Raw genomic sequence first — 12,530 nt, 5'->3', positions numbered from 1 at the left:
AGTCTGATCTAATCTCATCAGGAAGGTAATGAACCACAGAGAATCTAGGGATGGGTGGCTGTGTGGTGCCAACCTCAGGTTCCCTAATGCATGATGCATTCAGGCTTTTCTCCAGTTATTGGCTTCTATGGGGTCCCAGGAGAGCACCTTGATAATCTTGGATTCTTCTCTAAGGTGAGGTTAAAGGAACTAAGAATTGTGGTGAGAAGCAAGTGTTGGGCCTTCCTTCCGGAGGCCATAGATGTTTACTAGACTGCTCTTGTTTGTTTTCCATAGCTGCATAGAGGTGCACTGGATGGAGGTCCTAGTTATATTCTCTCACCCAGAAGTGTAAACTTGCTGGATACAGAATGGAGCTACCAGGATACTGGCTGTGTTTGATAACTTCCTTGGAGCTGGTCAGCCTTGCCATAGGTCTTCATGGTCGCCAAACGTTGAACTCCAAGTAGAAGGGATTGCTCTTCTACGTTAATGAGCCAAACACCCATGAGGTATTTTGACTATGCTTATTTCTAATGCTGCAGTTAACTTATTCTGTAAACAAAATTATGAACATTTTAAAAAGTCTCCCTTAACGTCACTATTGGGAGAATAAAAAACCTTCCTATTCCCAAAGAAAAGGGATATTTTCAGACTTGTTCACTCGTCCTTGATGAGAATCTATAGTATCAACTAGGAAGTTTACTGTTTATAGGTCAGGCTGTAGTCCACCCTCTCCTTCCCATCCCACTGTTGTAGTCCTAAACAATGTATCCTATGCTGGTCTAAAACTTGGGTTCCTCCTGCCTCAGCCTCTGGGGTATTCACCTCTAAATAAGTATTGAGGTTGTTGTTGGGATTGGGTCACAATGCTACTTATAAAAGTAAAGTATCAATTTTAACTTTGATTAAACTAACAATGGAACAACATAAACTGCCCAAGAATGAATCCAGCATCTGCCAGAGCCTTACTGATACCGATAAAAGTTAAAATCAATTTTAACTTTGACTAAACTAACAATGGAACAATATAAACTGCTCAAGAATGAATCTAGCAGCGATTGAAGACTATGCTGGATAGTTTTATGTCAACTTGACACAACTACAGTTATTTAAGAGGAGGTGTATTGGCTGGTTTTGTGTGTCAGTTTGACACATTAAAGTTATTAGAGGGAAAGGAGCCTCAGTTGAGGAAAGGTCTCCATGAGATCAAGATGTAAGACTATGTAATTAGTATGTATATATAATGTATATTATTTATAGAATGTATGAATACTATAAAGTATATATAGTATATGTAAATATAAATACATATATACTATATATGCACATTAATTATATGTATGCACTGAGAAAATATTGAGTACATATGTGTATACATTGAGAAAAATACATACTCTACATGTATATATAGACATTATATATACATTTATATGTGTGTATAAAATAATAATATTGGTGAGCTAGGTTATATTAAAATTAAGAATCGTTTATCAAAGACATTATTGAAAGAATAGAGGAATAATAGATTTGGAAATGTTACTTGAATTCCCATATTCGAGGGTTTATATCCAGAATTCATAAATAATTCATTAAGCAAGAATACAAATTTTCCAAGAGTGCCAGTGTATAATATATAAGCACTAAACTAGGTTATTCTTTGTCCAAAGTATGTTATCTCATTTGTGAAGTTACCAGCTACATGCCCATTGGTAGGAAGTAACCTGGCTAAGCGTTGTCCTACCTATAGAAGGATGTAGATTGTAGCAAGACACATATGAAGGCAAGTGTTCTAAGATGCACTGATTGTCCCATTAGTGGTACAATGAGATATAATATAAAATGAATTCTTTTTTCTTTTAAAATTTGTATATGTGCCTCTGTATGGATAATATGTGCATGTGAGGGCAGGTATTGTACAGGCTACAAAATGTTGGGTTCCCTAGAGCTGGAGTAACAGGTAGTCATGTGCACCTGATGTGGGTGTCAGAAACCAAACTCAGATCCTGTAAAGAGCAGTAGGCACTCTTACCCAGCAAGCCACTGTTCTAATTCATATAAAATGCATTTCTTATATTTCTTGCACACAGCTGTAAAAACAGTGGCTTAGAGAATACATTTCACATTTAGTATAGCAAAATGATATGTCTCATGATCTGGCCATAATTATATTACTTCTTAATATGTAGTTATTGAAAACTTCCTTTCCCTAGGAGGTACCATGCCTTTCCATATGCTGTTGCTGTTGTAATGTCCTTTGATTTCTCTATTTCATGTGATTAAGAGCTGATTTTTTTGATCCTTTTTCTTAAGTCTTTCCAACTGTCTAAAAATAGTTATGATGCTATAGTGCAAAGTATTCTAGATTATATCATGATAGATATTTGTGCACACAAACATAATTTTTAGTTAAGCATGGTGGCATATACCTTCAGGGGCAGCCTGGTCTACACAGTGAGTTTCAGGCCAGACAGTGCTACATAGTGAGACCCTGTCTTTCAAACAAAACAAGATCATTCTGTAAAGCCACTGTTTTTATACTTTTGTTTTTTACATGCTGCTTTCCCTATTTCCAGATAGGCTGTAAGCTCCAGAAAATAAGTCTTTTCTCTGACTTATTTTTATATCCCTAATACTGATACGAGGCCCAGCACACCCAAATTAGCATGAGCATCTTTGAGTTTATAATATATACACTGAACTAAATTTTCCAGTAAAAGAAATTTCTCTTTCCAGAATGTCTGTTCCTTCCAAGACTTCCGAACACTTACCACCCAGTGCTTAGTTTTTACAGTTGAGCTGGTTTGGATATAGTGTAACATCACTTCACCGTTGACACCAAAAGGGTATTCTGTGTCCAAATGATTATCTGAAAATTCCCTATGGATGGAACTGGAAAATATCATCCTGAGTGAGTTAACCCAATCACAGAAAAACACACATGGTATGCACTCATTGATAAGTGGATATTAGCCCAAATGCTTGAATTACCCTAGATGCACAGAACACATGAAACTCAAGGATGACCAAAATGCAAATGCTTCACTCCTTCTTTAAAAGGGGAACAAGAATACACTTGGCAGGGAAGAGAGAGGCAAAGATTAAAACAGAGGTAGAAGGAACATCCATTCAGAGCCTCCCCCACATGTGGCCCATACATATACAGCCACGCAATTTGACAAGATGGATGAAGCAAAGAAGTGCAGGCCGACAGGAACCAGGTGTAGATCTCTCCTGAGAGACACAGCGAGAATACAGCAAATACATAGGTGAATGCCAACAGCAAACCACTGAACTGAGAATGGGACCCCTGTTGAAGGGATCAGAGAAAGGACTGGAAGAGCTTGAAGGGGGTTGAGACCCCATATGAACAACAATGCCAACCAACCAGAGCTTCCAGGGACTAAGCCACTATCCAAAGACTATACATGGACTGACCCTGGGCTCCAACCTCATAGGTAGCAATGAATATCCTAGTAAGAGCACCAGTGGAAGGGGAAGCCCTTGGTCCTGCCAAGACTGAACCCCCAGTGACATGACTGTTGGGGGGAGGGCGGTAATGGGGGGAGGATGGGGAGGGAACACCCATAGAGAAGGGGAGGGGGAGGAGTTACGGGGATGTTGGCCTGGAAACCGGGAAGGGGAATAACAATCGAAATGTAAATAAGAAATACTCAAGTTAATAAAGATGGAAAAAAAAAACATACCAAGTTAGCAAGGTCAAAAAAGGGCAAATGCTAAATATTGATAATTCAGGGTGATGACTCATCCAGGAAATTCATTCTTTTTCAGTGCCAAAGGTAGGATCAAATAATTTACACTTTCAAACTTGCACAGAGATATTTCTGGCAAGGAAAGATATTTCTGGTGTTTTGCTGAGTCTTCACTTCTATAAATATGTGCTTTATTTTCTGACATTTTCCCCATGATGTGAAGTTCTCTTTTAAATTTCAGCTCCAGCTGGGTTTGTAGTGGTAAACATTTACCTACTATACATGAGACTTGATCCCTAGCCCTACAAAGAAAACCAAACCAAACCAAACCAAACTCCTTCACTTTCACCACCAAAACTTGAGTTTCAGAATCCTGATCCTCTTGCCTCCAACTTTCTTAGCTTTAAGTTACTCGGGAAGAGTGGCAAGTGCTATCATACACCAAAAACTTTACAATATGCTTTCTTCCTACCTGGCTCAGAACTTCCGAGTCCAGCATGGCTTCTGGAAGTGCTGAGAGAATTCAGGTAAGTTGTGCACACTTTTCTTTTTTTTTTTTTTTTTAACTTAAGTATTTCTTATATACATTTCGAGTGTTATTCCCTTTCCCGGTTTCCGGGCAAACATCCCCCTCCCCCCTCCCCTTCCTTATGCCTGTTCCCCTCCCAACCCTCCCCCCATTGCCGCCCTCCCCCCAACAGTCTAGTTCACTGGGGGTTCAGTCTTAGCAGGACCCAGGGCTTCCCCTTCCACTGGTGCTCTTACTAGGATATTCATTGCTACCTATGAGGTCAGAGTCCAGGGTCAGTCCATGTATAGTCTTTAGGTAGTGGCTTAGTCCCTGGAAGCTCTGGTTGCTTGGCATTGTTGTACATATGGGGTCTCGAGCCCCTTCCAGCTCTGCCAGTTCTTTCTCTGATTCCTTCAACCGGGGTCCTATTCTCAGTTCAGTGGTTTGCTGCTGGCATTCGCCTCTGTATTTGCTGTATTCTGGCTGTGTCTCTCAGGAGCGATCTACATCCGGCTCCTGTCGGTCTGCACTTCTTTGCTTCATCCATCTTGTCTAATTGGGTGGCTGTATATGTATGGGCCACATGTGGGGCAGGCTCTGAATGGGTGTTCCTTCAGTCTCTGTTTTAATCTTTGCCTCTCTCTTCCCTGCCAAGGGTATTCTTGTTCCCCTTTTAAAGAAGGAGTGAAGCATTCACATTTTGATCATCTGTCTTGAGTTTCATTTGTTCTAGGCATCTAGGGTAATTCAAGCATTTGGGCTAATAGCCACTTATCAATGAGTGCATACCATGTATGTCTTTCTGTGATTGGGTTAGCTCACTCAGGATGATATTTTCCAGGTCCAACCATTTGCCTACGAATTTCATAAAGTCGTTGTTTTTGATAGCTGAGTAATATTCCATTGTGTAGATGTACCACATTTTCTGTATCCATTCCTCTGTTGAAGGGCATCTGTGTTCTTTCCAGCTTCTGGCTATTATAAATAAGGCTGCGATGAACATAGTGGAGCACGTGTCTTTTTTATATGTTGGGGCATCTTTTGGGTATATGCCCAAGAGAGGTATAGCTGGATCCTCAGGCAGTTCAATGTCCAATTTTCTGAGGAACCTCCAGACTGATTTCCAGAATGGCTGTACCAGTCTGCAATCCCACCAACAATGGAGGAGTGTTCCTCTTTCTCCACATCCTCGCCAGCATCTGCTGTCACCTGAGTTTTTGATCTTAGCCATTCTCACTGGTGTGAGGTGAAATCTCAGGGTTGTTTTGATTTGCATTTCCCTTATGACTAAAGATGTTGAACATTTCTTTAGGTGTTTCTCAGCCATTTGGCATTCTTCAGCTGTGAATTCTTTGTTTAGCTCTGAACCCCATTTTTTAATAGGGTTATTTGTCTCCCTGCCGTCTAACTTCTTGAGTTCTTTGTATATTTTGGATATAAGGCCTCTATCTGTTGTAGGATTGATAAAGATCTTTTCCCAATCTGTTGGTTGCCGTTTTGTCCTAACCACAGTGTCCTTTGCCTTACAGAAGCTTTGCAGTTTTATGAGATCCCATTTGTCGATTCTTGATCTTAGAGCATAAGCCATTGGTGTTTTGTTCAGGAAATTTTTTCCAGTGCCCATGTGTTCCAGATGCTTCCCTATTTTTCTTCTATTAGTTTGAGTGTGTGCACACTTTTCTAGAGTCCTCTTCTGAAAATGAACATTATTTTACTATGCCAAAGCATCCTCTCTTACCTGTTTAGAACGTGGACCAAAGAAGCCTGCCATTAAAAATGATTACTTTTATTGAAGTGTATGTGTGCAATGCACGTATGGATGCCTGTGGAGACCAGAAATGAGTGTCTGATCCCTGGGAGTATAGGCAGTTTTGAGATGCCTAATGTGGTTGCTGAGAACCAAACTTGGATCTTCTGCAACAGCAGTACATGATCTTAATTGCCAAGCTGTCTCTATAATCTACACCCCACAATTTATAGTAATTGGAATTTATTTTCAATCTCATATATATCACTTCAGGGGTAAGAATTTCATTCTTGTTAAGCAGGCATGGAAAATGAAGTACAAAACTAAACAAAATAATTTAAGGTGCAAACTCCTCATGTGCACAAATAGGACTTATGGACTAAGGTGAGGAAACTCAGCTATGACTTGATACACAGAGCTCTACTGGGATTCCTATGCATAATAAATATTTTCCACATTTGGCTCATTAACTTCTACCTTTCAAATCCAACCACTCCTAGTGGATGCAATAGTATAAGAGTTACATAAATAAATCTGTGAAGGTTATCCTAAAACCAATGCTAATCCTAATCTAGCAAGCATTCTCCAAATCTGCTCCACTCTGACATCTACCTTTGCATACACCCTGAGAAACACAATTTACAAGGGTTAGAACGCAGAGGCTCCTCCTAAGAAACTGTTTAGGTTATGGTTTTCATTTTGCTTTGGCTCAGAAATCTCAGGCAATTTAGGAGCTTATTTGGGTCAGCAGGCCACAGGAAGGAAGTACAGCTAATTACTCTGGTAAGCAATGGTCATCAAAAGAAACACAATCAACAGATAGGACTTCTTAGACTTACTGTGGATAGTCTTTCTTGAATGAACCACATTACAATTCAAACTTTAATGCATTATCAGAAAGAATGGTAACAGCAAAACAAGAAGCTTGCACGTAGTAACCTTGAAACTATTTTTATTTTGTGTACAAATGTATACATGTGCTATTGTGTCCATGGAGGTCAAGACAACTTGTAGGAGTCAGTTCTTTCCTTCTATCATGTGGGTTTCAGAATTAGACTCAGGTCATTAGGTTTGGTAGCAAGCTCCTTTACTTGCTATTTATCTCCCTAGCCCAAAGTAATGCTTAACCTGTTTCCTCTTATTAAACGGACAAGTATGGAGTAAGAGGGTGCACATGGCAAGCCAATGTGCATGTGGATATCTGATGATAACTTTGGGAGGTGACCTTGTTTGAGGGTTTCTGCAGCTGTGCTCAGACTACAGGTACTAGGCCAGAAGCTTATGAATGTGAACATTTTCCCGATTTTTGACTCCAGTTTCAGGAAAACTGATTACAGATGCTTGCTATACCCACATCTGAGTTTCTCATGTGGGCTCTGAAGACCTGAACTTAGATGCTTTTACTGAGTCATCTCTCTGGGTCCTGGAAAATGATTCATATTAAAAAAAACAAAAAACAAAAACCACCTTGAGTTGTAAAGCTGAATTTTAAAGAGAGAGAACAGGTGACTTCAGAGGTTTGCATACAATGATAGAGCTGTTTCCAGTGACTTTTCTTCAGTATTTCAAGGGAAGGCATGTTGATATATTTTGTCATATTCTTTTGATGCAACCAAAGACATCTAGAATACCTTCCTCAGGTACATCACTGTCGACACTTTCTCTTGGCATGTCCTTTCTGGTGTTTGGTAAGATTAGGGCATCTTCAGCTTTCCCACAGTCATCACACTCATAGGGTTTTTCTCCAGTACCGATTCTCTGGTGATGACTCCATTCGACTCCAACTGAATGCTTTTCCACATTCCCCACACTCATACAGCTTTTCTCCAGAATGAACCCTCTGGTGATTAATAATCGCTGAGTTCACATAGAAGGCTTTCCCACATGTATCACACTCACATGGCTTTTCACCTGTATGTATGCTCTGATGTTTTATGAAGGCTGAGCTCACCCAGAAAGCTTTCCCATACTTACTGCGGTCATACGGCTTCTCTCCATTATGGACTCTTTGGCATATAATCAGGTGTCCTCTGACACTAAAGGCTTTCTTACACTTGTTACAGTTATCGGGTTTCTCACCAGTGTGAGCTCTTTCATGCACAGTGAGGGCTGAGCCCACACAGAAGGCTTTTCCACAGCGATGACAGTCATAGGGTTTCTCTCCAATGTGATTCTCTGATGTCGAATGAGGCCTGAGTTCTGGGTAAACATTTTCTGACATTCATTACATTTATAACATCTGTCCTTTGTGGACCTGCCTTTATAGTCTTCTAACTGGTCCTCATACTGAGAGACTCCTTCTTTCTCAGGAATTGGTAAAGAATCCTTAGTATGTATGTTAGAGACCTTTTGGTCTGGGTCCATCCTTACAAAATCTTTTAATGTTAATGCTTTGCTCACAGCTCTGGCCTTGATTCCTATAATGACGAAGTTTTTTTTTGCAAATATACTTTATGCACTGTAAATATGGCAATAATATTTGATCCAGACTTAACTAGAACTCTCAAGCATCTGTTCCACAATCGGAGGGTACCAACCAAGCAGGAGCCAAATCACAGATCAAATGTTTTCATTTACCTGCATCAAGAGAGTAACATCACAGAACCACCAGAATAGAGCACCTGACACAAATAGCTAATTATGTCTGTCTTTCTTAAAGGCATCTAAAACAATGGGTACACACAAATATAAAACTAAAGAGTATGGGTTGGGGACACAGGTTAGCAGTATAGCACTCGCTTAACATGTACAAGCTCTTGGGTTTGAACCCTGGCATTAGAAAAGAATAACATATAGTCTGTACTTTACAAAACACTTTGGAATCACATTAAAATAAATTAAAAAATAGGTGTTGAAGAGATTTGCAAATAGGTTAGGTGAAGGAATTTATAGTAATAAAAGCCAATTTAAGTTTGGAAAAAGAAATTTCACTGACAGAAATAGTTACCACCTAGAAGTCCCATCAACTCAACAGTAAGGGGGTTCAGGGAGATGCTTAGTTCGTTCTAACAAGATAGTCCATTGTAACATTATGCTTGTAATGGCTGCTGCTATGAAAAAAAACAAAAAACAAAAAACAGTATCTTAGCTAAAGTGCTGTCTTGTCCCCTGTGAAAACTGTGACAGAGAAAATGCTTTATTAGTTTACTATTCTATATTTACAAATCAGAGCATGTGGAGGACCTAGAGTGCTACCAGTCGTCGTATCCTTGGAAAGCAAACCTAACTTGGCCTCCAAACTCTTGTTATAATTGCCTTTCTGTCTTTTTCCAGTTACAGACTCTACAGTGGTAATATGCATCCCTCCCAGTAGGCACCCCTAATAAGATATCGTGAAAACGGCAGATCAGTAAAATAACAGTAAATTCTCTTTGAGTAACATTTTACAAAAAATGAACACAAATCAAACCCAGAGCAGAGGCAATTAGGCCTCCGTGCACCCACCCCTGCGGAAATTTAGTCTTCAGCAGAAGCAGCAGGTCCTTCCACAGACTGCAGTTCTGAGGTCCAAGCAGCACAGAACTGCGGCCAGCCTCGGCCCGGTCCCGCCCTGGCCCCACCCGGGTTCCGCCAAGGTATAGAGCCAGCTCTGCAAAGGAGAGGAGAAGGTGAGGGGTGGAGAGAACAAATCGGACCCACACGAAAAGAGGAGGGCAGGAGGTAAGAGGCAAAAACGGGCTTGCCCTCCGCAAAAAACCGGTGCTAACCAGGAGCTAACAAACTCACCCAGAAGCTGACTGACTGAGAAGGCCAACTGCCAGGCTAGAGGAGCTCAGCTCGCCCTCTGGCACTCAACGCTTGGTGTTCTCTAGGATGCCGGAGGTTTTCTTCTCTGTGGTTAGTGAGCTCGGGCCAGCTGGGAGTGAAGGAGGTTGATTACTCAGAACGTCTCTAATAACATTTTATTCCCTTAGTCATGCAGAGAAGACAATAAAATACTCTTCTAATGTATAAGAAAACCAAGTTTCTGAAGTCAGACATAATTTTGAACCCAGGTGTCACCTCCTGGATTTAGCTCTCAGTGGTCAATTTCAGAATTAATTTGTAGTACCTACAGATGTAGACCAGTAGTTTTTGCCTAACAAATCGAGGCGGTGGATTTCATCTTTAGCATAAAACAACAACAATTTGTAAATTTAGACAGTATTTCCCTAAATCAGGACATATGTTCTCACCAGGGGAAGTGATTGGGGTTTATTTTTTAAGTCTCAGGCTGGGGATGCCATCTAGTTTCACAATAATTGCTACAGTCTAAAGTTTAATCCTCAGCATGGAGAGAAACACCTTCAAAATCAAACTCCTCTGAAAATTATTCCAGGACTTCCAGGAGACCACAGATTGTCAAAGACCAGCACTTACAACTCCCATGTAAGGGACTGTTGTAACTGACATTTCCAATGAACTGGAAAGATAGGGTATTTGTAACATTTCATTGCTGAAATAAAACACCATGATCAAGTGTCCTGTTGGTGAGATTTGTTATTGTTTTAGTTTTTTATTTTTCAACTTGGCACAAGCTAGAGTTATTTGAGAAGGAACCACAACTGAGAATATGCCTCTATAAGACTTGCATGTGGGCAAGCCTGTGGGGGCATTTTCTTAGTGATAGATGTGAGGGCCCCTGGGTGGTGTTCCTGGGGAAGTGGTCTTGGGTTATATAAGAAGGCAGGCTGAGCAAGCCATGGGAGAAAGGCAGTAAAGAGCACTGCTTTGTGGCTTCTGCATCAGCTCCTACCTCCTGCCATGTCTTCCTTAGTGATAGAGTATGACCTAGACTTGTAAGCTGAAACAAACCCTTTCATACCCAGGTTTGGTCATGGTGTTTTATTGCAGCAATATACATTGAGCACACCAAGGCAACTTAGAAGGTTTTATTTGGGGTTACAGTTTTTCAGGGCAGGGATGCACGGCAGCAAGCAGCAGGCTGAAGCAGAGCTAATATCTTGGACCACAAGCAGCAAACAGGGCAACTAGCAATGGCTGAGTCTTTACACTCTCAAAGCTTGTTTCTAGCGATATACTTCCTTCAGTAAGGTCATACCTCTTACACCAACCTAAACAGTGCTACCAACTATTTAAATGCCCAAGATTATGGACAATATCTCACTCAAATACCACAGATAGTTATTCTCTCTCAGCTTTAAGAGCTGACATCTCTTGCCAGGTTATCTTCTGAGAGTGTGCAGGATCGTAAACTTAGAAAAGGTAAGCATGGTTCATGAAGGGATACTTGTAGAAACAAGTCAGGAAGCAAAACAGGGCATGCCAGGGAATCAAGGAGAGCAGGAAAATCACAAGGAATGTCTGGATATACTTCCAAATCAGGTATGTTCCCACAATCCCCTAAAAGCCCCGGGAAGGTTCCTGGCTGGAACTCAGATTTCTTCCTGCCTCTCCCTAGTATTAGTAAATGTGTGTACCACAATGCCCAGCAGTGACACAAGTTTAATATAGTAAGTACCCATCCCTTCCTGTCTACTGTCTGGGTTCATCCAACTCCTCAAAGCTCATCCAGTTAACCGTTTCCCCAAAGGTAACCAGGCATGCCCCCCAATCCTACCCCAGCAGTTCCACTTCCTATCCTGTCATTGGTATTCTTCAGGCTGTTGGAGCCACCTCAGAGTGTTATTAATTCTATTAATTCTATTAATAAGATAACCTCAAGTTATCTTATCAAGACTTCTGAAAAGAAAAAGCATTAAATTATTGTAATAAAAGACACAATGTCAAATATTGGGCAGATTTGCCAAGGGCCATTAGTAACATTCTGGGGGAGCAGGTGGGAACTGGTACCTCCCTACCATGGCTTTGCCTACAATGCTGCTACAGAGGGTGGAGAACCACTAAGAGATGTTCATCAGTTGCTGGAAAGTGGATCTGGTGTGGATGGAGGTAACTGCTACAGTAAATGGTGACTTATTACCAGGAGGCCAAAATAAAGAGTCTGTTCTGCATTCACAAGAAAGCAGCAGGGGCACCATAAGTTGAAGAGGAAGGGAGCGTCTCCTGAATTTAGACCACTGGATACTACTTTACAGTTATTTGCACTCCCCTCACCTGTGCACGTATGCTTGCAAAAGCAAACTGATAACTGATGGATAGTGGCAGGAGCAGATGTGCAGTTAGGAACCACTAATGGTAAGAAGAATTAGGATTGTAGTCCCAAGAGGGAAGCAACTCCAACTCAATGAAGCAACGAATATTGAGAAAGTCCTTTTCCTAGGTGGAAGCATCTGGGTTCAATTTGGGGATCCTGCTTGCAACCTATTCATCTGAGGTGGCATATAGGTAACTTCCTCCCAACTTGCAGAGAAGCATCTGGTAGCTCCCAGGTCTTCTGGAGAGTCTGAAATTCCTCAATTCCTACCAGGTGCTTCAAAAGCCCTAGACAAGCCTTGACTTTGCTCTGGATTAGCTCAGACGGTGGGTTTTTCCCTCACCTTGCTCTGTGCTTAGTCTAAATTTGGTTTTGCTACAGAATCCTTTTGCTCCTGGCTACCAAGACTAATTTCCTGTTTTACCTTCCAAGAAAGTGAAAACCACCGAATCTTGGGATTTAAAGTCATTTAGAGTTGTGAAA

General features: G+C 40.9%; 1 pseudogene; it reads right to left on the bottom strand.

The window, feature by feature from the left end:
• Positions 1–5,620: 5,620 nt before the first annotated feature.
• On the bottom strand, positions 5,621–11,482 carry Zfp420-ps1 (zinc finger protein 420, pseudogene 1; annotated as a pseudogene).
• Between the last annotated feature and the right edge of the window lie 1,048 nt (positions 11,483–12,530).

This window comes from Rattus norvegicus, chromosome 17, assembly GCF_036323735.1.
Source record: "Rattus norvegicus strain BN/NHsdMcwi chromosome 17, GRCr8, whole genome shotgun sequence".
Taxonomy (NCBI): Eukaryota; Metazoa; Chordata; class Mammalia; order Rodentia; family Muridae; genus Rattus; species Rattus norvegicus.
Note: the sequence above shows the minus strand (reverse complement) of the source record. Positions and strands in the feature narration are given on the sequence as shown.